Raw genomic sequence first — 27,496 nt, forward strand, 5'->3', positions numbered from 1 at the left:
TCTCCTGCTCTGTTGCTTCCGACTGATAAGTCCCTAGCTTATAGCAAAAATTCTTGTTGTTAGTCCCTATTAAATTTCATCCCATTTCTATTACTCCAGTTTTCAAGGTTGTTCAGATCGTCTTGTATGATATTCTGGTCTACCTCCATATTGGCAATACCTCCCAACTTTGTGTCATCTGCAAATTTTATTATGCCAAGGTCATTAATAAAAATATTAAATAAGATTGGCCCCGAGACCGATCCCTAAGGAACTCTACTAGTGATCTCCCTCCAGCCTGACATTCACCTTGCAGTATGACCCATTGTAGCCTCCCCTTTAACCAGTTCCTTACCCACCTTTCAATTCTCATATTAATTCCCAACATCTCTAGTTTAACTAATAATTTTCCATGTGGAACTGTATCAAATGCCTTACTGAAATCCAGGTAAATCTACTGCATTTCCTTTGTCTCAAAAATCAGTTATCTTCTCAAAGAAGGAGATCAGGTTGGCCTGGCATGATCTCCACCTTTTGTAAAACCATGCTGTATTTTATCCCAAATACCATTTACCTCTATGTCCTTAATGACTTTCTCTTTCAAAATTTGGTCCAAGACCTTACATACAATTGAGGTTACACTACTAGGCCTGCAGTTTCCTGGATCATTTTTTCCCTCTTTCTTACAAATAGGAACTATATTAGCAATTCTCCAGTCATAGGATATGATCCCCCAGTTTACAGTTTCATTAAAAATTCTTGCTATTCAGCTTGTAATTTTTTGTGTCAGTTACTTTAATACTCTTGGATGGAGATTGTTGTAATGTATAGTGCACAGTAACTACTGAGCCTATTCTTCTGATGTCCTGGTGCCCTTTTTTTCTGTACCTTTTTCCTGCATCTGCCTCAAAAGTATGTGACAGTTTTTATCACAATAGATTTCTGTTTTGAAGGAGGACATTTTAATTACCAAACAAAAGACCAGGAGTGCAAAATTACACCGCTGCACAGCAATGTGGTGTCAGCTAATAACATAAAAAGAAAAGGACTTCTAGTGGCACCTTAGAGACTAACTAATTTATTTGAGCATCAGCTTTCGTGAGCTACAGCTCACTTGCATCCGATGAAGTGAGCTGTAGCTCACGAAAGCTCATGCTCAAATAAATTGATTAGTCTCTAAGGTGCCACAAGTACTCCTTTTCTTTTTGCGAATACAGACTAACACGGCTGCTACTCTGAAACCAGCTAATAACATCCCTGTCTAACAGCAGACCCTCTGGTATTGTTAAGATAGAGCAGTGTATTGATGAACAGCAGCAACCATATTGACATTGCAGTCACTCTGTTTAGAATAATGACTTGTGTCAACCCTTGAACACCATGACCGAAATGCTTGCACACACACAAACACACACACACTCCAAGGGACCCCACTTAGCAGACCAGAAAGAATCCAATTCATGGATTTCACTTGGAAGTAGCTTATGGAGAAAAATCATAAGACAACACTAAGGCCTTGTCTACACTGGGAATTTGTCTCATTTTAGCCATCAGCAGCTAGCCACTGATTTCTACCCCCCCATTTCAAGCAGGGGTAAGTTCCACTGGGAAAATTGCAGCTTTCCTTCTTTACATTAGGGGTTTGCACCTGTGCTGGCTTACTAGTTTCTGGCTACTAATGGCTGAAATTGAGACATATTCCCATTGTAGATATGCCTAATCCAGTGGTTCTCAAAGTTTTATATTGGTGATCCCTTTCACACAGCAAGCCTCTGAGTGTGACCCTCTTTATAAATTAAAACACTTCTTTTTATATTTAACACCATTATAAATGCTGGAGGTAAAGTGGGGATGGAGGCTGACAGCTCATGACCCCCCATGTAATAACTTTGTGACCTCCTGAGGGAGTCACGACCCCCAGTTTGAGAAACCCTGGCCTAATTGATGGACTACACTTCAGGTTAGCGCAGTGCCAAATATGGGGCTGAATTCAGCAGATTGCAGTATCCAACAACGTCAAGCACTCAGTGGAAAAGGATTATGTAATGAATGGTGATCAAGAAGTTCACTGGAAACCTTGGTCAGCATAAGGGAAGGGATAGGGTGGAGGTCATGATGGAGAAAAGCAAGAAGTGCGTGGCCACATTCACTGCCTGCAGATCTGTGGCTTTTATATTAAGAGGTTCTTTAGGTGGGAAGCTGAAAGTTATTATATTAACACAAAATGAATGAGGAGTTTGCTGAATCTGACAGCATTGGATGAAAAATGCCACTGAGCAAATGCTGAATAGTAAGAGGTAGAATTAAATCATCAAACAATTAGAAAATAATTAAGTAATGATATGTGCTATTAAGCAATAAACTCTAAGTCCTGGTTCAGTGGTGAAGACATGGGTTCCTGACATCATAAATTCCAGATCTGGACAGTTACCATATAGTAGTATCCTGCTGTGGGAGCTGATGATGATATCAGCTATTATTTCTGTAGAAAATAAGGGTGGGTGGTAGACCCACAAGGAAAAGTAATAGGAAGAGAATGTTTATTATGGCTGGAGCAGCTCCAAGAAAGAAGAAAGTGGAGCAACAGTGCTGCATTCAGGGGGGAACAATGCACTGCAACCCTGCTAATGATGCCAAGCAACAAGTAACCAGGAATGCTGTGAATCTATAATGAATGTGCCGTGTTCTTGCCCATATACCAGAGGGCAGCAATAATGATGATAATAATTATTATGACTACCATTTCACTAACTAGAAAAGTATTCTACAAACATTGCAAAGCAATTTAGAAAATATATATAGAATAATACATATTTATATACATATATGTGGGTGTGTTTATTATCTAAATATAAAACATAACAAAATGTGTTAGAGAATGTTGTTTACGTTGTAAAGTCAAGAATTCAAAAGTCAGGAAGTATGATGTGTGTGGTTGTCTGCACCCCCCAACCTTGTCTGTCTGTTCTGTGCACTGGCTGAGGTGGTGTGTGGGGGGGTCGACCTGTGGAAAAATAGTATTTCATTATGTGCTTAACTAGTTATAATGCATACATACAAAGAGGCATGACTAAGTTTGCCTGGGCAACCATAAATCTGGCATTCCCTAACTTTCAAATACTTGGCTTTGCAATTAAACAACATTCCTTCGATGTATTTTTTGTGTATAATTTCTTAGGGTTTTTTTAAGGGGAAAAACAAATTCTATTATGTGCAGGTTTACCGGGGAAGGTGAGCCTGCCCTTTTCACTCCCTTTACAGCTGCACTGGCAGCTCCCTGGTGTTCTCAGTGCAGTGCCTACTGTTGCTGCTGCTTTGGCAGTGGTGTGAGCCCAGCCTCGGAATGGTCAGTGATTTTGGCAGGCTCCCAACATTTCCATAAGAAAAGCAAGTGGGAGAAGAGAAAGGGTGATTTTTCAGTATCTTGATGTTAGAGCCAAACTGAATGGAATTTCATGAGACAAAATAAAAATCAAAATCTGTAGCCTAAAAGGATTGCCCTTGCTGCATATCAAAGGCCTGCTGCAAATGATGGTGACATGAGAGATCTGCAAAAAAAACAAAAAACGTAGCAAGAATCATAGAATCCTAGGACTGGAGGGACCTCAAGAGATCATCAAATCCAGTCCTCTGCATCCAAGCAGGACTAAGTATTATCTGACCATCCCTGACAGGTGTCTGTCTAACCTGCTCTTAAAAATCTCCAGTGATGGAGATTCCACAGTCTCCCTAGGGAATTTATTCCAGCGCTTAACTACCCTGACAGGAAGTTTTTCCTAATGTCCATCCTAAACCTCCCTTGCTGCAATTTAAGCCCATTGCTTCCTGTCCTATCCTCAGAGGTTAAGGAGAACAATTTTTCTCCCTCTGCCTTATAACAACCTTTTATGTACTTGTAGGTATATCCTTTATTATGGAAAGTGTTACACCACTTTATGCAGCCCTGACTGTACATGCTCAGGGTTTGTGTGTCTCCTTCTTCATACAGAGAAGCAAGAATTGATAATTGATGTGCCCCCAGGAAAAGCTCAGAAGGATTATCACGAGGGTCAGGAGCTGAAGATTCAAGGGGAGGTTTGGGGACTGAAATGTAGGGCAGAGTGGCGTTTGAAAACGTGGACGGTTCAAATCGAATTGGCTCTGAGCGACCGGCGCAACCCGGATCCCCAAGGGAGAGGAGAAGTCCCCAGGAGCGTGAGTGAACTGCCGAGGTGGGCTCATCGCCACGCTGAAGCTAAGCCCGGTTGCACAACCCCCCAGGAGTCAGGAGTGGGTAGCTGCGGGACAAGCACTCGTGCAAGTGCCTCCAGAGGAGGAAGCGGAGGGGGAATGAGGAGGGCTGCAGAAGGGGGGCGGGGAGTTGAACACGGAGCGGCGGCCCCGTGCTGGGGGGAGGACTAGTCACTAGCGCCCTGTTCCCCTGGGCTTTGCCCTCCGGCTCCGCGGGCCAGGGGGGCGCTAGGACCCTGCCCCAGACGGCAGCTGGGAATCCCCCCGGGGGGGCAGGTAGAGGCTGCCGGCGGCTCAGCAGAGAGCCGCAGCTCCAGCCGCGCGGGAGAGAGCCGGCCGGCGGGCACGGCAGCGCGGAGCCCAGCCCCAGCGCCTCTGGCCGCCCCGCCCGGCTAGGGAGCTCCGAGCGGGTGAAGTTCGCCCGGCTCGGCCCGGCCCGGCCCGGCCCGGCCCCTCTCTCCGGCTTAGAGGCAAGAGGGGTTCAGGCAAAGGAGCGCTCGGGCGGGGTGAATGCTGCGGCGCCGGGGCTGCGAAGCGATGGCAGGCGCCGAAAGTTTGGGCCAGCGGGACACCTGTCTGTGCCGCGGGTTTGCGGTCTCCTAGCCCAGAATCGCTGCTGCTGCTGGGGTGTCTGGGGGTGTGTTGAGGGGATGCTGCGGTGTGTGTGAGGGGGTGTCTCTGGGTGCTGTGGTATGGGTGTGTGTGTGTGTGTTGGGGTCTGAGTGTGTGTTGCGGGGATGCTGGGGTGTGTGTGCTGGGGTGTCTAGGTATGTGCTGTGGTATGGGGGTGTGTTGAGGTGTGTGTGAGGGGGTGTCTCTGGGTGCTGTGGTATGGGGGTGTGTTGAGGTGTGTGTGAGGGGGTGTCTCTGGGTGCTGTGGTATGGGGGTGTGTGTGTGTTGGGGTCTGAGTGTGTGTTGCGGGGATGCTGGGGTGTGTGTGAGGGGGTGTCTCTGGGTGCTGTGGTATGGGGGTGTGTTGAGGTGTGTGTTGGGGTCTGAGTGTGTGTTGCGGGGATGCTGGGGTGTGTGTGCTGGGGTGTCTAGGTATGTGCTGTGGTATGGGGGTGTGTTGAGGTGTGTGTGAGGGGGTGTCTCTGGGTGCTGTGGTATGGGGGTGTGTTGAGGTGTGTGTGAGGGGGTGTCTCTGGGTGCTGTGGTATGGGTGTGTGTGTGTGTGTGTTGGGGTCTGAGTGTGTGTTGCGGGGATGCTGGGGTGTGTGTGCTGGGGTGTCTAGGTATGTGCTGTGGTATGGGGGTGTGTTGAGGTGTGTGTGAGGGGGTGTCTCTGGGTGCTGTGGTATGGGGGTGTGTTGAGGGGATGCTGGGGTGTGTGCTGGGGTGTCTGGGTGTGTGCTGTGGTATGGGTGGGTGTGCACTGTGGTATGGGTGTGTGTTGGGGTCTGGGTATGTGCTGAGGGGTTGCTAGGGTGTGCGTGCTGGGGTGTGTGAAGGGGTGCTGGGTGTGTGTGCTGGGGTGCCTGGGTGTGTGCTGTGGTATGGGTGTGTGTTGAGGGGGTGCTGGGGTGTCTGTGTGTTGGGATGTATGAGGGGGTGCTGGCTGTGTGTGTGTGCTGGAGTATGGGTGTATGTTGGGCTCTGTGAGGGGTTGCCAGGGTGTGTGTGTGAGAGGGGTGCTGGGGGGGGGGTGCATGTGTGTGTGCTGGGGCAGGGAGGACCTTTACATGTAAAACAAAACCCTTCCTAACTCTTGAGCAGCGCAATCAAAGGGCCCCTGGTGTTTTGGGGGAAGACGCCGGAAGTAACTGGGAGGAGGGGTGATTGCCTGATGGGGAGTGCAAGGGAGAGATCAGGGCGGTTCCTTTGAACCAACTGACTTTCCCTGTCTCTCCTTGCTCAGGACTCCTGAAGTGCAGCCAGGGAGCTGGTGAGAGCATCTGGGGAGCTCGGGGGACCAGCAGGAGATCTCCCAAGCAAGGCCACATGGAGAACGAGACCTTGGCCTTTGGACCCCCTCTGGGCAACAGCAGGGTCAACCAGACCCTAGGGAAGATGCCCCAGCACCCTCTGGAGCTGCAGGTGGTGACCATCCTGCTGGTGCTGCTGATCTGTGGGGTGGGCATCGCGGGGAACATCATGGTGGTACTGGTGGTGCTGCGCACCAAGCACATGGTGACCCCCACCAACTGCTACCTGGTGAGCCTGGCCGTGGCAGACCTGATTGTGCTGCTGGCCGCAGGGCTGCCCAACATATCGGAGGTGGTGGCCTCCTGGGTATACGGCTATGCCGGCTGCCTGTGCATCACCTACCTGCAGTACCTGGGCATCAACATCTCAGCATGCTCCATCACCGCCTTTACGGTGGAGCGCTACATCGCCATCTGCCACTCCATCAAAGCGCAGCTGCTCTGCACCGTGGCCCGGGCCAAGCGCATCATTGCTTGTGTCTGGCTCTTCACCTCCCTCTACTGCATGATGTGGTTCTTCCTGGTGGACACTGCCCAGGCGACCTTCTCAGACGGGGTGCAGGTCAGCTGTGGCTACAGGGTCTCCAGGAACCTATACCTGCCCATCTATTTCCTGGACTTCACTGCCTTCTATGTCATCCCGCTGGGGCTGGCCACTGTCCTGTATGGCCTCATTGCCCGCATCCTCTTCATGAGCCCCCTGCCTGCCAGCCCCCAGGACTCCGGCAGGCTCAGCTTCATGCACCAGGGCAAGCCGCCCAGCTCCAGCTCAATGAAGCTCTCCTGCCAGGGCAACAATGGGGCTCTGAGCTCCAGGAAACAGGTACATCCTGAAAGCCGGTGTGCTGCCCCCCTCCTGCTGCACCTGAGAGGGGGTGGCATTGGGAGGATGGGGGGGCACAAGACAGGTGCGGTGGGGCAGGGACTGGAGGTATGAGAGAGGTGGTGTTCCTGTGTTCCTAAAGAAGTCTTCACTCTGTCTCTCACGTGTTATAAAGACTGGGAATTGGTCTGAATGGCATTTTTTTCTTGGCGTTTCCAGGTGACATCCTGGAAAGGGTATGGGCGACTTAGTGCATTACCCCCATTATGGTCAGGATGCATTAAAGGAACCCGTCTGGTGGCTGCTTAGAAAGTCATCATCTCTCTAAACAGACAAGCCTGCGGAGTTGCCTTACTTTGAGGGTTGGCAGCAAAGGACTTCTCTGTGGGGCAAAATCTTTTAGAACTGCAACTCTGATCCCTGACTTGGCAGGGGCCCTGGAATGCCATCTAATCACTTACACCTGATGGGTGCTTAGGGATCCTTTTCTCCTGGAACACCCCCCAAAGCTGGCAGGCTTCACAACAGAGCCCAGAGCTTCTTGGATTTAAAAGAGTGATCGTCCCACTCACAGAAGACAGCGAGGTTGTGTGGGGGGAATGGGGCTGAGCAGAGGAATAGTGCTATTGCCTTTATTGCTATTTCCGGGTTTTCTTTCCCTTCCCTGTGTAATGAAATCGTCAGGGGTAAGAGGAGAAAAGGAGTGAAAGCTGATAAAAGGCTGAATTCTTTTAAAAGGCCCCTGACTACACAGGGCATTGGTTCCCCACAGTCCCTGTCTCAGCAGAGAAGGCTGAGAAGCGACTGCCTTGTGCTACACACACCACAAGAAAGGGAAGCATTCTGCAGGAATGGAGCAGTCCTGGCTAGAGGCGGATATTCTTGCAGGCTAGCTATTAATTCGCTCCATGATTAGTAAGGTGTTCGATTACCATAATGTGACCTGAGCTTCACTCCCAAACTGGAATCATGATTAATTAACCCTTCCAGTTTAAAATCACCAAGGAAGAGGAGATCTGATGAGACACACCTCAGACAGGAGCACCATTACCCAAACTCCCATCCCTTCCCTCTGAACTCCTTTCTGAGCCAATGGCATATGAATTAATTCTAGGGAGCAAACTCGCCTTGAGTAAAAAGAGGAGCTGTCGTCCAGCAGGGGGAGACGTTTCCCTTTTCTTTGCTGGTTAGTCCGTGTTTGGCTGGTTCGTTCCTGTTAGCGTTCATCATTCTGTCTGGATGTGATTTCATCCTCTGCCTAACCCACACTTTAGCGGGACAATAACTATCTGAAACCTTATTATCCTCCTTCCCTTAGCGGACAATCTCAGTGTCCAGATGTGGGACCTCTATTTTTACATCTGCACTTTTACTTTATTGTGTATTAGTTAACTTTTCCATTGGTGCAGGGAGGCAGGAGAGGTGCCATTTCTAGAGCTGCCTAGCGAATCCAAGCAAGGAGTGAGTCATTACATCTCAGTGAGGAGAAAATTTTGAAATACCAGGTGCAATAGAATAGAGCTCTGTACTTGGATCTCTTAAGCTGTCCATGTGTGTGTGTGTTTCTAGTCTTTCTCCTTTAACTCTTGGTCTCTTCTCTTCCCATGGAAAGGTTTAGATCACATACTGAATCCTTGTAAAATAACTGGGTGAAAAGTTAGCATTTGAAATAAAGGATCTGGAGTGGTTTAGACGTGTAAATAATAGGCAAGTGAGGCCCTTTGGGATTATGCTTGATAATTTACAGCAGAAATGGACAGGCAGAGGATTTAGATGTGGATTTGGAGACTGCAGTTTGCAAGGCCAGTTCTAGCCTGGTGTAAGTGGGTGAAACTCCCTTGACTTTAAGGGCTTAAACCTGGGCTGACTTTGGCCCATAGTGTCTACAAATTGTAAGGATCATATACTCTTGAGGCATGGATGCACTGATACTGATAAGTGCTGTGTAAAGGCTGGTTGGGAAATGGGACTCTCTTTTGGTGTCCCCTTTTTTCCATCAGAAAATTTCAAAATTTGAATTTTTTCAACCAGTTCTAGTGCTGTGTGTGTAGTGAGGGAAGGTATACGACTTGGCATGCTGCAGACAGCCTATTGTATCTTCAAAGCCCTGGGCTGACATTAACTAGTTCTCCTAGCACCCTTGTAAGAAAGAGGAATATGATCAACGTTTCACGCCAGCTCAGCATTTATGTTAAGGGCTGTTATAAAGAGGACTGGGATCAATTCTTCTCCATCATGTCCACTGAAGGTAGGGCAAGAAGTAATGGGCTTAATCTGCAGCAAGGAAGATTTGGTAAATTATTAGGAAAAACTTCCTATCTATAAGGGTAGTGAAGCTCTGGAATAGGCTTCTAAGGAAGGTTGTGGAATCCCCATCATTGGAAGCTTTTAAGAACAGGCTGGACAAACACCTGCCAGGGATAGTCTAAGTTTCCTTGGTCCTGCCTCAGTGCAGAGGGCTGAACTAGATGACCTCTTAAAGTCCCTTCCAGCCCAACATTTCTATGATGCTATAAATACCAACTTAAATACCTTAGAGGAAAAATACTGACTGGAAAGAAATACCAGAAACCCCCATTTCAAGGTTCTGTATGTGAACTGTGTTCAATATATCGGAACTCCAAATACTTATGTTCTCTATATCACATTGATTAGGAGTTCCTGCAATCACACCACCTAGGTTGTGATCTTGCAATTAAGTAGAGTCAGTACAAGGATGAGAGATTTCCGTGGCTGACTCCAGTCCGTAGGAAAAGTGAGGTTTGTAAGTAAACAGTAAAGCTAATACTGTACAGGTGCCCCAGTGGCAAAGCCTTCCTTATGGAAGGGACTACTGAGAAGATGAGCTATATAGCCCTGTAAGGGTGAAAAACATTTGGTGGGGAGGCAGTGGAAATGCCTCTTCTGTATCTGAAAGTTTGGTACAGGCAAGAATATATAACATAGCTGGCCTCTGATTGTTCTGCTAATCTCTCTCTGTCCTGCATTGCATAAGGGCACATCTCAGGAGTGAGAAAGGATGCAGGTTTTGTGATAATTTATTTCCAGATGTTCATTTGTGTAAAGGACACAATCAACCTCAGAATGTTTTCTGTGCCATTTTCTCACAGATGATTCTGTTTGTCATGGAAAAGGAGAGAGGACAGATATATGCAGGAGGCTCTTTATCTGGAAATATTTTCTTATGCCACGGCTTGCCGAACATTGTATTTCATGTGGATTCCTGATGCACTTTGTTAGATGTGTCCTGCTGAGTCCAGACAAACAGCGTTTGAAAGGGGTCTGTTTAAAGAGACACTGATGGAAAGGAAGCAGGCTAGCTACACTATTAGCTCAGTTATCAAACAACTGTCTGAGAAGCCTTCTAGTTAGGCACTCCAGGCTCATTAATGCCTGCTTCAGAAATATATTAGTAACCACAGTCTTAAGGGTGAGACATAAAGCCAAAGCTTATGGTCATTAAACATCCCCTTGCATCAGAATAAGGGTGCTAATCTGAATGTCATGGCTGAGTTTCCACTCTCTTCATTGCCCAGGCAATTTCAGCTGGATCCAGAATTCTTCTTAATTTCCTGATCCAAACACTCGTATTGTTGTGCACCGTTAACCAGTTGCTATGTTCCACCCCAAAGGTGGTTGCACTTCAGTAGTAGGGTAAGTAAGCCCAATTTCTCTGAAAAAACCTTCACTGATTTTTAGGACTAAACTCAGATGGAACCATTAAGGTTTTGAGGTGATACTTTTGTTTTTTCTGCTTCCCAGATAGGGTCAGAATTATCGAAGGCAAGGCTATTCTCACAGTAGTTTCATGTGTGGACAGAAGTGCCCTCAAATCTCATGCAAAATCTTGCTCACCCAAGCTTGCCAACCCAGGTCTGGAGACCCACATGGTACAGAGAGTACTGAGAAGTGCACACATTTCTGGAGACTTATCTGCACCAAACTTGAACTTAACAATTTTTGAGGTCCATTCAGCACTCAGACAATGAGTCTAGCATAAATACACATCAACATTCTGAGTTCAATCAGTAGGACAAGAAATTATGCCTCTAGGCTTAATTGATATGCAACTTCCCACTTCATAGGAATATACATAGGAAATGCCATACTGGATTAGAGCAGTGGTCCACCTAGTCCAGTATCATGATTTTAACAGTTGTTGGCACACAAGCTTAAGAGGAAAGTGCAAGAAACCCTACTCTAGGCAGTCATGGAATAACTTCCTCCCAGAGGAAGTGTCTTCTTAACCTCCACTAGTTAGTTTTGCTTATGCCCTGAAGCATGTGTGTTTATGTCCCTAATTCACTTAGGTCCTGATCCTGCACCACTGAAATGAATGGGAGTTTCATCATTAGCTTCAATGGGAAGAGGATCAGGTCCCTATGTCAGAAACAAAGTAACCGTCTCCTGTCTGGAAGGCAATGATCTTTATGGGGTTCCAGGGAACAGGCTGCCATGTAATTTGAATGTAAGTGCTGCTTAGTATGTGTTTCACACTGTACTTGGTGGTATTGAGACAAGTGATATGAGGTGAAACTAAATGGGCAGTCAGCTTTTCCTTGAATTGCAGCATATGTTTTCAAGTACCGGTTTTTCTTCTATAACAATGAAGGGATCAAAATGCCACTGCCTTTTTCCTATCTATTTTTATACTCCTCATCCAAAGATCTCAAAGTGCTCTAACTGCTTGAAATAAGTGTCACAAACCCACGTGATTTATGAAAGGATCATCACACCCATTTTATGTATGGCTGATTTGAGTCACAGAGAAGCTTAATGACAGGTTTCAGAGTAACAGCTGTGTTAGTCTGTATTCGCAAAAAGAAAAGGAGTACTTGTGGCACCTTAGAGACTAACCAATTTATTTGCGCATGAGCTTTCGTGAGCTACAGCTCACTTCATCAGATGTATGCCATGGAAACTGCAGCAGACTTTATATATACACAGAGAATATGAAAAAATACCTCCTCCTACCCCATTGTCCAGCTGGTAATAGCTTATCTAAAGTGATCATCAGGTGGGCCATTTCCAGCACAAATCCCGGTTTTCTCACCCTCCACCCTCCCACACAAATTCACTCTCCTGCTGGTGATAGCCCATCCAAAGTGACAACTCTTTACACAATGTGCATGATAATAAAGTTGGGCCATTTCCTGCACAAATGAGGGGGTGAGAGAACCTGGATTTGTGCAGGAAATGGCCCAACTTTATTATCATGCACATTGTGTAAAGAGTTGTCACTTTGGATGGGCTATCACCAGCAGGAGAGTGAATTTGTGTGGGAGGGTGGAGGGTGAGAAAACCGGGATTTGTGCTGGAAATGGCCCACCTGATGATCACTTTAGATAAGCTATTACCAGCTGGACAATGGGGTAGGAGGAGGTATTTTTTCATATTCTCTGTGTATATATAAAGTCTGCTGCAGTTTCCACGGCATACATCTGATGAAGTGAGCTGTAGCTCACGAAAGCTCATGCTCAAATAAATTGGTTAGTCTCTAAGGTGCCACAAGTACTCCTTTTCTTTTTTAGAGAAGCTTAAATGGCTTGCCCAGTTTCACATACCGAGTGAAAAAAAGAGCCAAGAACAGAACCCAGGAGTTCAACTCCCTGTCCTTTACTGTACCCACTAGAGTCATTGTGAAACTATTTAACTGTGTGCTGTTATCCTTAACAGTAAATTATCTATGCACCAAAATCACGCCAGATAAATCACATAGCTATTTTGATGCAGCTGCAGAAGGAATAAACAGAAAGAGTGCTCTGACTATCATAAATCTTGGCTTTAGTAGAGCATCTAACAATGCCATCTGAAAGCTAACTGGATAAATTTGATCTAGATGGAAATTCTGTGAACTGGATTGAAGAACAGCTAATAGATCATTCATAAACTGTGGTGATTCATGATGCTCCATCCACTTGTGAGGTGTCATAAACATACAGCTAAGGATAGCATAAAATCCCTCCTTTACCTGTAAAGGGTTAATCAGTTCCATTAACCTAGTTGGCACCTGACCAGAAGGACCAATGGGGAAAGAAGATACTTTCAAATTGGTGGGGGGGGGTGGGAAGGGGGAGGTTTTTGTTTGTGCTTTTGTTGTTCTCTCCGGAGACAAAGAGAGAGCCCAAGCAAGTAATCCAGCTCCTACTGAATGATACATCTAAAATTACAGAAATAGTAAGTAATAGCAAGGAAATGCGTTAGAGTATCTTTTGTTTTAGCTTGTGAATTTTCCCTAAGCTAAGAGGAAGGTTTATTCCTGTTTTTTTGTAACTTTAAAGTTTTGCCTAGAGAGGCATCCTCTGTGTTTTAAATCTTATTACCCCTGTAAAATTATCTTCCATCATGATTTTACATAGGTGTTTCTTTTACTTTCTTTTTCTTTATAATAAAAGTTCTGTTTTTAAGAATCTGATCGGGGTTTTTAGTGTCCTAAAAACCCAAGGGTCTGGTCTGTGCTACCTTTTTTACTCTGAAGCCTCCCCAGGAAAGGTGGTGAAGGGACTTGGGGGGATATTTTGGGGAAACAGGAACTCCAAATGGTCCTTTTCCTAAATCTTTGTCTAACTCACTTGGAGGTGGCAGCGATACTCTTCCAGGGACAAGGAAGAATTTGTGCCTTGGGGAAGTTTTTAACATAAGAAATGGGGGCATGAAATGGTTTAAAAGAAAATGCAAGCTAGACTGCAGGAACAGGTAGTTGCATTGGTCTGTGGGAAACTCTCCCAAGGAACATCAGAGAAGCTCCCACTACTGGAGTTCTTCAAACTGAGGCTGGATTTGCCCCTTTGGGTAGTGCAGTAAAGGCTGATCTTGCCCATGGCAATACTGGAATACTCCACCCAACAGGTCTGTTCCATCCCTAATAATTGTGCTACCATCAAGTAGTGACTGACTAGCATGACAGCCTTGGCTTTGCCTCAAGAACCCAGTCTCCAGGCTCCCTTTCTGTGGAATAGGTTGAATCACTAGCACTGAGAGATGTCAGGTGACATTCCATCTCTTTCCAACCACAAGACAACCCAGATGGCTTTAGGAGCATTCGTCTCTTGAATAGCACCATACAATGCTGCTTCACAAGTGATACTGGTTCAAAACCTGTGACAGCTCATTTACTTATGAATCATTTGTTGTTGGTGTGGATTATTTGCCTTCTGCCATTCATGCTTTCCATAGGCTGGCCAGAAGCACTGGCAGCTTTTTGAAAATGTCACAGAAAATATTCCTGGTGGCCTTCAGAAAGCTACCCTGTCATTTGTGTCAGAAACTTTGAATAGCACCAGAAGCTGTATTATAATTAAAGAATCATAGAATATCAGGGTTGGAAGGGACCTCAGGAGGTCATCTAGTCCAACCCCCTGCTCAAAGCAGGACCAATCCCCAATTAAATCATCCCAGCCAGGGCTTTGTCAAGCCTGACCTTAAAAATATCTAAGGAAGGAGATTCCACCAGCTCCCTAGGTAACGCATTCCAGTGTTTCTCCACCCTCCTAGTGAAAAAGTTTTTCCTAATATCCAACTTAAACCTCCCCCACTGCAACTTGAGACTGTTACTCCTTGTTCTGTCATCAGCTACCACTGAGAACAGTCTAGATCCATCCTCTTTGGAACCCCCTTTCAGGTAGTTGAAAGCAGCTATCAAATGCCCCCTCATTCTTCTCTTCCGCAGACTAAACAATCCCAGTTCCCTCAGCCTCTCCTCATAAGTCATGTGTTCCAGTCCCCTAATCATTTTTGTTGCCCTCCGCTGGACGTTTTTCAATTTTTCCACATCCTTCTTATAGTGTGGGGCCCAAAACTGGACACAGTACTCCAGATGAGGCCTCACCAATGTCAAATAGAGGGGAGCGATCACGACCCTCGATCTGCTGGCGATGCCTCTACGTATACATCCCAAAATGCCATTGGCCTTCTTGGCAACAAGGGCACACTGTTGACTCATATCCAGCTTCTCATCCACTGTAACCTCTAGGTCCTTTTCTGCAGAACTGCTGCCTAGCCATTCGGTCCCTAGTCTGTAGCGGTGCATGGGATTCTTCCATCCTAAGTGCAGGACTCTGCACTTGTCCTTGTTGAACGTCATCAGATTTCTTTTGGCCCAATCCTCTAATTTGTCTAGGTCCCTCTGTATCCTATCCCTACCCTCCAGCATATCTACCTCTCCTCCCAGTTTAGTGTCATCTGCAAACTTGCTGAGGGTGCAATCCACACCATCCTCCAGATCATTTATGAAGATATTGAACAAAACCGGTCCAAGGACCAACCCTTGGGGCACTCCACTTGATACTGGCTGACAACTAGACATGGAGCCATTGATCACTACCCGTTGAGCCCGACAATCTAGCCAACTTTCTATCCACCTTATAGTCCATTCATCCAGCCCATACTTCTTTAACTTGCTGGCAAGAATACTGTGGGAGACCGTGTCAAAAGCTTTGCTAAAGTCAAGGAACAAAACATCCACTGCTTTCCCTTCATCCACAGAGTCAGTTATCTCGTCATATGGGGAGAGGTGTCTTATCTGGAATGGTAAATACTAGGATAACCTCCCCCCTTCCCCCCCCCGTAGACATGCTAATAATGAGACTTCTCTGCGTCAATACAGGAGCTTGTTTAAAAGCACAATTGCCAAGTAGGTACAAACACAAGGGAGGCACCTAGAAATCAGCAGATTTTCTAATACAAATGTGCTTTTGCAGGTGCTAACATAGCAATAAATATTATTATATTTGTTATCTCCTACTGTTCACAGGTATGCTGGGCATCTCACAGGAAACAAATAGAAGGCAGATCCCTGCTCTGAGGAGCTTACACATTCTAAGACCTGGATCCTGCAAACACTCATGGATGTTTGAATTAAAGAACATAGGAATGGCCATACTGGGTCAGACCAAAGGTCCATCTAGTCCAGTATCCTATCTTCTGACGGCAGCCAATGCGAGGTGCCCCAGGGGGAATGAACAGAATAGGCAATCACCAAGTAATCCATTCCCTGCACCCACTCCCAGCCTCTGGCAAACAGAGGCTAGGGACACCATTCCTGCCCCTCTTGGCTAATAGTCATTGATGGACCTATCCTCCATGAATTTATCTATTTAGTCTATAGGCCTACTCATGTGTGTAAGCATTTTCAGGATTAGGGCCTATGTGACTAACATGACAGACAGGAGCGGATACAACATGCCCCAGCTATTTGATCTTGCAGCAGTCCAGTGGATGGAAGTGAGACAGATTCAGACCAGAAATAAGGTACACCTTTGCATCAGAGATCTGGCAGTAAATATAAAATCACTGCTGATAAAACTTTCAGATGACACATGGATATGCACAGTAGTAAACGATGAGGACAAGGCAATCATACAGAGCAATCTGTATGGTAACCTGGGCCCATTCAAACAAAATATGTTTTAATACAGCCAAATGCAGTTATACATGTAGGAACAAGGAATGCAGGCCATACCTACAGAATGGGGACTGTATGCTAGAAAGTAGTGACTCTGAGAAGGGCTTAGGGGTGATAGTGCACAAGCAATGTAGCATGAGCTGCCAGTGTGATGCTGTGGCCAAGGGTGCTCATGCGATCCTTGGATGCACAAACAGCGGGGTAATGAACAGAAGTAGGGAGATGATTTTACCTCTATGTATGGCTCTGGTGAGACTGATCCTGGAATACTGCATCCAGTTTTGGTGTCCATATTTTAAAAAAGTTGTTGAAAAAGTGGGGAGTGTGCAGAGAAAGAGCCACAAAAATGATTTGAGGGCTGGAGAAAATGCCTGACAGTTAGAGACTTAAAGAGCTCAATTTGTTTAGCTTTTCAAAAAGAAAATTAAGCAGTGACTTGATTACAGTCTATAAGTATCTTCACAGGGAGAAAATACCAGGTACTAAAGATAAAGCCAGACAAAATCAAATTAGAAATTAGGCACAAGTTTTTAACAGTGAGAGTGATTAACCATTGGAACAAAACTACCAAAAGAAGTGGTGGGTTCTCCATCTCATAATGTCTTCAAGTCAGGACTGGATGCTTTTCTGGAAGATATGCTTCAGCAAAACACAAGTAATGTGTTAGTCAAACAAGTTATTGGGCTCCATACAGCAGTTATGGCCAATTTAATGGCCTGTGATGTACAGGAGGTCATACTAGATGATCTAATGGTCTTGTCTGCCCTTAAACGCTATGAATCTATGAATTATTAATAAGTTAAAAAAACATTTGGAGCATACTTAGAGAAACCTGAAATCTTTAAATCAAGACTTGATATCTTTCTGAAAGAGATGTTGTAGCTCATACAGAAATTTTGGGCTTGATGCAGAAATTATGGGGTGAGATCCCCAGGCCACCTTTAAACAGGAGCTCAGATAAAATTATCGTAATGGTCCCTTCTGGCTTTAAAATCTATGAATCTATGAAACCTGGGAGGGGAGGGACAAGAGAGGATATGTGTTACAGCCAGTTTCTCCAGCCAATTTAGGCTGCACATGTCCGAGTGGTTCAAGTGGTGCAATTGGTTAGTTTTTCAAATGTAATGTGTGAACAAGCTCATTTACCTAAGATGATCTGTGTGAATTCCACAGACACAGAGCAGGGATTAGTGTGACTTTCATAAGGGAGGCTATTTTGCAAGGTTTATGTTGGAAACAATGTGCTTAGGGATAACTGCCTGATAAATAAAAATGTTACATGATTTTATCTGATAATAAATAACCACCAGTGGGCAGCAGAGATGTTCTTTAAACCACTGTGGCCAGGACTAAGAGGCTACAGGGATGGCCACATGAAGTGGGGCTGAAGGTGTGTTGGAATGGTAGGACAAAAATAAGGCAGGGGAGAAGGTGTGCAAGGGGAAGTGAGAGGGTGTGGAAACTGGAGAACAGCAGCAGGGACTCAAAAGCAGCTGCCTAAAGTGAGACTGTAGCAGATGGAAGGGGTGATAGAAAGCATACAGCCTAAGGAACTCACTAAGGCCAGATGTAAGAAGCAGGGATGGAGATACTGAGTGGGACTGCAAAACAGCAGCCATCTCCTAAATGACTAAAATGAGCTGGGAGGACTGTAACTCCAGTAAGCTCTGTACAGTGGGAGCGATGAACTCAGACACAGTGGAAATGCATTCACAGTGATGGAGGATGAAAGGCCCCCAAAAATGTATTGCAACACAAGGTGCCACTCTCATCACGAGGTCTTGGCTTCGAGTGAAGTTGTTCTGTGGATTAAAACTGACTTCACTCCCAGAGCTTTTGAGTGTAACTCATTCTGTCCCCCTTCCCACGGCACAGTGTTCAAAGAGATGCTTGTGGAGGTGATTGTGCTCATTACAGCAAACAGCTCTCATTGCTCCAAGAAGTTAGAGTTAGCAGTTATGGCTGGCGTGTTTAACTGCTTTGAAAGACTTCCCTTTGCTGAGTTTGTGCTTTAGTGAGAGACTTGCGAGTTGGTTCCATTTTGTGACTTTTCCGTGTGGAGCTGTGTGGAATGAAATGAGCGCGTCACACTGAGAAAAACCTTGTTAGGGGAACAGGATGAAGACAGAGATGCAGAAGGCATTTGTTGAGAGAGATTTTTGAGAAGAAAGCTGCTTCCCACACACATGCAGTCACACGCCCTGGCATAATCATTAGCAGCCAGCATGGATTTACTAAGAACAAATCATGCAAACCAACTAGATTTCCTTCTTTGATAGGTTAACGGATTTGATGGATAAGGGGAATGCAGTGGACATTAACCTGAACTTCAGCAAGACTTTTGACACAGTCCCACATGGCATTCTGTTAAGTAAGGTGGAGAAATGTGGGCTTGGCAGAGCTACAATTAAATGGATACATAATTGGTTAAACAACTGCAAACAAAGAGTAACTATTAATGGAATAATGTCAGATTGGAGGGAGGTCTCAAGTGGGGTTCCACACGCATTCTGGGTCTGGCATTGTTTAACATCTTTATTAATGGCCTGGATGTCAGAACAGAGATCATACTGATCAGATTTGCAGATGAGATAAAGCTAGGGGGGATTAGCATAGAGCTAAAATTCAGAGGGATCTTGATAGACTGGAGAACTGGGCTATAGACAACAAAATGAGATTCAGCAATACAAATGTAAGGTGCTACACTTAGGGAAGAAAAACCAAATCCACAAATACAGAATGGGGGACAACTGGCTTGGCAGCAGCACTGCTGAGAAGATTCTGGGAGTTGCGGTGGATCACAGCCTCAACATGAGTCAGCAATGTGATGCTGTTGGAAAAAAAGCAAATGCAATTGTAGGTTGCATTAACAGAGGCATAGCATGCAAGTCACAGAAGGTGATAGTACCACTCTACTCAACACTGGCTAGGCTTCAGCTGGAGTACTGTGCCCAATTTTGGTCACCAGTGTATAGAAAGGATGTAGAAAAACTGGAAAGGATCCAGAGGCAATTGACAAAGATGATCAAAGGGATGGAATGCAAGCCATATGAGCAAAGGCTGGAGGAACTGAGTATGTTTAGTTTGGAAAAGAGATTAAGGGGAGACATTATAGTGGTCTTCAAATACTTGAAAGGCTGCCAAAAAAAAGATGGAGAAAAGTTGTTCTCTCTTGCCAGGACAAGAGGGCAGGACAAGAGGCAATGGGTTCAAACTACAGCATAGCAGATTTAGATTAAATCTCAGGAAAAACTTCCTAACTATAAGAAAATTAGGACAATGGGACAGACCCCTAGGGACGTTGTGGTAGCTCCTTCACTGGAGGTTTTCAAAAGGAGACTGGATAGCCATCTGTCTTGGATGGTTAGACACAACAAATCCTGCAACCTGGCAGGGGGCTAGACTAGAAGATGAAGCTTGCAGTCCCTTCTAGCCCTATGATTCTATGACCAGGCTCAGTAAGTTGAGCGCTTGGAGACAACTATAAGTATTTGTTCCCATTTCTGAGGCCCTTTACATTTCTCCTCAATACTTTTAAATGGCTTTGCATGCTCAATTATTTTGCTAATGCAAAGTAAGCAGCTGTAAGATAAATCACAGAGTGTGTCGGGGAGGTGACTATACTGGAATTAGACACCTGTGGCTGGCTGGCTCATGCCAGCTGACTCGGGCTCGTGGGGCTCAGGCAAAGGGGCTGTTTAACTGTGGTGTAGGCATTCAGGCTTGGGTTGGAGCATGAGCTCTGAGGCCCCAGGGTCCTAGAGTCCAGGCTCCAGCCCAGGACAAGGAGCTGATACTGTAACTGAGATTCTTCCCTTCAGGGGCAGGGAGATGACTTTCATCTGAATTTCTTCTTTTGAGAAGTTATAACTTACGCTATGAGCTATCATTATGAATGAGCAGGTGGGATCAGAAGGATGACATGCAAACCCTGAACTGTTCATTTCTCTCTCTCTCAGCTCTAGCTTTTAATCGCCCAGCATCTTTTATTTTTGAAATAATAAAACAAAAACCAAGATGCCAGCGAATGCCTAAGATCTGTGAGGGAAAGGTGCCTGGACAGAAATCTTTATCCACAAAGCTTAGTGCCTTTGGCTTTAGCCGGATGTTTAGTGGAGTGTCTGGAAGCCATGGATTAGTTCAGCCAAGCCGGTTGAATAAAAAAGGCCCTAACTCATCAGACGTTTTATTTGATCTCTCCCTCCTTGTCTGCCCCTGCCTCTTTCCACTTTATCTGAGATCTGACACAATAATTGTTTTGCAAGACTTTTGAAGCTGCTGCTAGCCCAGGTCCCTAGAAACCCCTGCTGATCTTGCTGCTTGCATTGCTATGGCTCCCCAGCCTTCACCTTCCAGGGCAGGGGGAAAGCACCTTTGCTGGGAAGAGGCTGTAACAAGGAACAGCTTTTATACCGAGATTCCTCAGTGTCCTTCAGAGCGCTCTCTCTTTAGCAGATACCAACAGCTGTCTCCCCAGGGGGATAATGTCCCCATTTATGTTTTAGTTTCTCGCTTTTAAGTTGCGTGTGTTTTAAATATCATGTAGGGCCCTCAAGTGGGGATGAATTTTTACAAACATGCCCCCAGGACCACATATACACACCCACCCCACATAGCTGCTTGGGCTAGTTTTTCATTGAAATACAGTGAGGAGCCTTTAGAAGGCTAGAAAGCCTTCGAGGATGCTGATGTCACTTCTCACTTTGCCATGTCTTCTTGTACTCGGCAGGGTAGCTCATTTACTACAGTCTTGTACTTTGTAGTCACTGTAGGAACAGATTCTCTCTTCCCCTGTTAGTCTGGAAAAGTGGGTAACTTTGACATCCTCTCTGATGTTTCCACTGGTGTCGCCCCAGCCCCCCCCCCTTTTTATTATTAAGCAATGAACTAGTGATTCTTTGTAGTCTAGTTTTTCCTCAGGAGGATGGATGAAAGGAGGATCACGGGTAGTGATCAATGGCTCCATGTCTAGTTGGCAGCCGGTGTCAAGTGGAGTGCCCCAGGGGTCGGTCCTGGGGCCGGTTTTGTTCAATATCTTCATAAATGATCTGGAGGATGGTGTGGATTGCACTCTCAGCAAATTTGCGGATGATACTAAACTGGGAGGAGTGGTAGATACGCTGGAGGGCAGGGATAGGATACAGAGGGACCTAGACAAATTGGAGGATTGGGCCAAAAGAAATCTGATGAGGTTCAATAAGGATAAGTGCAGGGTCCTGCACTTAGGACGGAAGAACCCAAGGCACAGCTACAGACTAGGGACTGAATGGCTAGGCAACAGTTCTGCGGAAAAGGACCTAGGGGTGACAGTGGACGAGAAGCTGGATATGAGTCAGCAGTGTGCCCTTGTTGCCAAGAAGGCCAATGGCATTTTGGGATGTATAAGTAGGGGCATTGCCAGCAGATCGAGGGATGTGATCGTCCCCCTCTATTCGACATTGGTGAGGCCTCATCTGGAGTACTGTGTCCAGTTTTGGGCCCCACACTACAAGAAGGATGTGGATAAATTGGAAAGAGTCCAGCGGAGGGCAACAAAAATGATTAGGGGTCTGGAACACATGACTTATGAGGAGAGGCTGAGGGAACTGGGATTGTTTAGTCTGCAGAAGAGAAGAATGAGGGGGGATTTGATAGCTGCTTTCAACTACCTGAGAGGTGTTTCCAGAGAGGATGGTTCTAGACTATTCTCAGTGGTAGAAGATGACAGGACAAGGAGTAATGATCTCAAGTTGCAGTGGGGGTGGTTTAGGTTGGATATTAGGAAAAACTTTTTCACTAGGAGGGTGGAGAAACACTGGAATGCGTTCCCTAGGGAGGTGGTGGAATCTCCTTCCTTAGAAGTTTTTAAGGTCAGGCTTGACAAAGCCCTGGCTGGGATGATTTAATTGGGGATTGGTCCTGCTTTTGAGCAGGGGGTTGGACTAGATGACCTCCTGAGGTCCCTTCCAACCCTGATATTCTATGATTCTATGAGGGAGCAGCCTAAGTAAGTGCTTTGCTTCTTTGTGGATAGGCAGGAGACCAACATGGTTCTCTGTTACCCTGCACCTCTAGGTCACCTAAAGGCCATGCAAAGCATTGCAAAATGCTACCAGATCAGAAGGGTAGCATCTGAGACCCGCTTTGCACTGGTGCAAATGACACAGGCAGTCAGTGAAGTGTGGAATCAGGCCCCACAGTACCAGGCAGAGCTGCACATCCACCAAAACAGACAGGTGTTGTAACCGGAATCTTCAACAGCAAATGTGTGGTCTAGAATGGAATAGAATTATTTTTAGCAACTGGAGATGGTTATATCTGGGATGAAACATGCTCAAAGTCACTGAGGACATTTGTCACTAAAACCATTCAGATAACCCTTGCTACTCATGACATATTATTTATGATATCCTTAACCTTCATAAATTCTCTCTTGCTTAACAATTCTACTTTGATGTCCTGTAAGTACTGCATGGTGGGTAAGGTGGTTAAATGGGGAATCTATTATTTAATTACAGTCAGAAAGAAAGGATGATACCTCATGCTGACCTGGTGAAGAGTGACTACAGAACACAGTGAGTGAAATCATTGCCTTGTGAGACCTATAGTATCCAACAGAAGAGGACAGCAAAAGATTCCTGTCAGTCATGCACTGCTATGATGTAGGACCTTTTTACTCTCAGTGATGCTGGAATGGAAGTGGGCTTGAGAGAGACCTGGAATAAATGATATTGCAGTGAAAGGAGATATGTATTCCATTAGATGCAGCTTTGCTTAGGTCTCCATCTGTGAGATCGTGATCAGTACAGATTGACTAAGTACATTTACATTTTAGAGAGCGTACTGCAGAACTGCTGCCTGACAGAGATCAGTGTGCTCAGTGTATGGGAAAAGTCACACAAAAAGTGATTTAATAAAGGTAATACAATTCTTCTCAAGGTTAAATCAGTGCTGGCTTTATGTGATGGGAAAAAGGTAAAATTACAGAACTTGACCAAAAATTGAGGAAGAGTAGATTCAGGCTTGAGATCAGGAAGAGGCTTTTTGATCAGAGAGTTATTGTGACATGGAATCAGGTACTGTGGGAATGAGCTGAAGCTGTGAATGTTAAGTCAGGTAAAAATAGAGTGAATGAGTACTGAGGATTCCTAGCATTTCTATAAGCACCTGCTGAAAAAGGGGTGGGGGGTTGTTCTGGTAAAAAGACAACTGGACCAATGGTTCCTTCCATCCTAATTTCCTACGGCTTGAGAAACCATCGGTAACCAGATGTTAATTTCCCTCATATTGGGAACATTCCCTCTTTATTAGTGACTGGTACTGTTACTTGTGAATGAACAGGTCACCCTTCACAAACATGATGGTGCTTCAAACCAAAGAAGAGGAGAATTACAAATAAAGAAAAAAAGTCATCTTAGATGTTTAAATGAAACTCCGGTCCCCCAGCGGGAAGTGAAGTCCACCAGAGAGCACAGCTAAACATGCCAAAGTTTGTATTCAGAGTATGTACATGAAAGGGATTATTGTATGCCATTCGGAATCTGATAACTCTCATCACTTTAGGAAGGAATGTCTGGGCTCAATGCCCAGTCTGCCTAGGCTGGCTAGCGAAGGTTTCTAGGTCACACTTTCAGACGGCTATCTTGCATAGGCCCAATCCAAAGCCCATTGAGCCAATGGAAAGTGTCCCATTAATTTCAGCAGTTTTTGGACTAAGCCCCAGATCTCTAATACTGAATTTTCTGCTTATCCCAGAGGATAGCCAGGGCCTTAATGGAGTTCCTGTTCAGACAGGACAAGGATGCTTGCAGCCTGTGTAAACCAAATGAATATACAGCCAAGTCTGCGTCAACCACCCAAGCTAAATAAAATGTTTAGTAGAGGTTAACTGAAGGTTGAATGAATTTGTACTCAGGGTCACTTAAGACAGGCACTTGGTTTCAATTGATTGTTACAGCTTTGTCCAAGGTGAACACATTCCAAGTTCTCTTACAGAATCAAACCTCAGCAGGATGAGGTAAATGTGCAGTGACTCAGGGGGAAGTGTTTGGACCTTACAGATGTACAGAGAGATGATTCCGGGTCAGATCCTTGGCATAGCTCCATTTACTTGGAGCAACACCACTTTACACCAGCTGAGGATCTGGCCCTCTCTCTTCCTAAAAGGTTACAAGTGTCTTCTTGTGAGCTCTCCCTCTTGACTGTGTCTCTCTAATGACTTTGTTCTGTGCACAAAACTGGCTATTATCTGTGCTGACCACTACTTTTCCAGGTGGTGTGTTGGCCTCCATCATGTTGAGCAGTTTCTCTCAGTTAATTGCTATAACAATATTTCTTATGTTCATATATAATTTTTTTTTGTATCCATTACAAATCTTTAGCATCAGGTTCAACGCCTTCATTGTCATTATCAATAGCAACATCCCAGTTGGCACCTGCAAAGCTTAACCATCAAGGTTACCATCTTCATCCTTGGGAACAGTGTAAAACCCATCCTCATCTTCAAGTCTTCATACATCTTCCATCTCCAGCCGTGGTAAATAGAAAAATATTTTGGACAACTGTCTTTCAATTTTATTGACCTTAACAGATTAGTTGAATGTTATATTACTAACATGTAACAGCTGTATATAGTAACGCTGATGCACTGCATTGTAAGTACCACATGTGGGGGGTTGGTAAGGAAATCTATCCTTTACTGCGCTGGTTTGACAAAAAATCGTACAAACCCAGATCACTGACAGCACAGATTGCAGCCATGTGGGACTCCATCGTAATGCCCCGTGAATGTGCCTCAGCACTGACATGAATACACACCCTTTATTGGGCAGAAGATAGTTCAGTCTCCATGGTCACTCCTAATCCTTTTAACTGAGACAGTGGTACCAGTTATGACAGTTGGTTATACCTGGAACTGGACAGAACCCAGTGGATTTCATGTGGAGCAGCAAGCCAATCGTCATACTATAATGACTGCTGGTCACTACCAATCTATTTCTGAGTATTTCTAAAAATTACCCATAAGCATAGGATTTGATGCTAGATGGGATAGATTGGAACCAGAAATCTATATATGACTCTACTATCCCCTGAGCCATCCTGTTCCTTGTAAGTAACGATTTCCATGGTAGAACTGTCAGATATGGATAACGTCGCACCTACTGCAATCCTTCATGTGTATTTCCCAGAAGGAGTAAGACACAATAACTGGTCCATTGGGTTCTTAGCTGTGACACAGTAACTCATAGCATCATCCCACTATCTCATGCTGGGATGTTCCCTGTGTCACCACTGTACTGTACTCTGGCTTCCAGGCTTGGTAGTAATCCCTTTCTTGTTTCAGGCATTACATTGCGACATGTCACCATTCTTAGCTCCCGCAGAGAGCATTCTACCCTGTAACCAACTGAAAACCATACTTCAAGAGAACCAGGGTGTCAGATCTTGACAGAAATATCTATCTTCCTGCAGAAAAGCATAATTACTGAACTACCCCCTTTTTGGGCATTTAGGGGTGCCTATTCCCTTAATATGCATGTCGTACTCCCACTAACATATATAGAGCATTCTGAAGAGCATGTGTATTCAATAAATATGTGCTGAAAGGAATATAATCACTCATAGAAATGGCTGTTTGCAACTGCCTGATTCAGATTATTGTAGAAAATCAATATAAGAGAAATGCATTTTTAAAAAAATTCTGGAGTACAGCAGAGAGGAACCGCAGCTCATTTCTGAATTCTCATCACGTCCTTTTTCCTAATGTGCCAATACAGAACTTTGCAGATGCTTCGGATTTTAAAAATATTCACTAGCTACTCTGCAAAAAAAATTGCTCTGGGAACAGATCTGGAATTCATGCTGGAGTCTGGTGCTCTAATACCAGTAACTGGCAGAATCACTTGGATCTGAAATGTTTAAATTGAGCGGAAAGTCAACAGAGTCCAAAAGAATCAGTTAAATATCTGAGAAGTAATTTGAATGCTTCCTGCATCAAATGCTGTTTGGGATTCTGCCCTAGCATACAGGATAGTTCTCCCCTTCATTTTTGTTGTTGTCACAAGCAATTTTCAAAATTGCATCCAGTCAGAAATTCTGACCTCGTCAGTCCTTTCTATCCAACACATCTCCCAGCCAATGAATGATTGTTTCCAATGGGGTTTTAAGTGTCTTCAATGATGACGGGAGACCTGTTATGTAAGTGTGTTATTTATATAAAATGTACTCACAGGAGTGAAATTGGCCCCCTTCAGAGGGGTTGCCCAAGATCTATGCCCCACTTAGCCTAATTTTGAAGACTTAAATGGGAGTTAAGTGATGCACAGACCCTGAGCTGGCCCTCTGCAGTTTCAAAAGTGGGAAGGTCCTGTTGGAAGAAGTGTAACATCAGCTATTTATTTTTTGTCCCTCCCAATTCAACAGGTGATCAAGATGTTGGCTGTGGTAGTGATCCTCTTTGCCCTGCTGTGGATGCCATATCGCACATTGGTGGTAGTGAACTCCTTCCTGGACCCTCCGTACCTCAACATCTGGTTCCTCCTCTTCTGTAGGATGTGCATTTACCTGAATAGTGCCATCAATCCCATCATTTACAACCTGATGTCTCAGAAATTTAGAGCAGCTTTCAAAAAGTTATGCAGATGTGAACAGAAAAGGACTGAGAACCCCACCCCGTACAATGTTCCAGTGTACTATAGCGTCATGAAGGACTATTCCCATGACAGCTCCGATCATGATGTCACAGAACAAGAAGATCTAAATGGTTTCTCCGCAACAGTGAAGAAAAGTAAACTTTACAGATAAACATGGTGACCATGAAACAACATAGACTTTGGGAAGTACGTGGTTGTATTTTACACTGTCTGGAACGTCCTATTGAAAATTGTTTCTGCCATATGCGGAGAGCACACAACAAAATTAATTTAAGAGCTCTCTAGGGCATTTAACAAAATAGATTCGTAGAGGGCAAATTAATTTTCTTTTCCTGAATGCTAATTTATTCACAATTAGATTGTGTGTTAGACTTTTGGCAGCATTTTGCATGGTCTGTAGTTAATGTGGTGGTGCATTTACATTTCCTGTTATGCACAAATATTTTTATTTGTGGGGCCTAGTCAGGGTTTGCATAGGAAACCTAAGAAAATCCAGGTGCTGCA

The 27,496-nt window shown here is 45.0% G+C and overlaps 1 pseudogene; it reads left to right on the forward strand.

Annotated features, from left to right (window-relative positions):
- Positions 1–4,719: 4,719 nt before the first annotated feature.
- On the forward strand, positions 4,720–27,143 carry LOC140897049 (thyrotropin-releasing hormone receptor-like; annotated as a pseudogene).
- The last annotated feature ends 353 nt before the right edge of the window (positions 27,144–27,496 follow it).

The sequence above is a fragment of the Lepidochelys kempii genome, chromosome 13, assembly GCF_965140285.1.
Source record: "Lepidochelys kempii isolate rLepKem1 chromosome 13, rLepKem1.hap1, whole genome shotgun sequence".
NCBI classification, from domain to species: Eukaryota; Metazoa; Chordata; order Testudines; family Cheloniidae; genus Lepidochelys; species Lepidochelys kempii.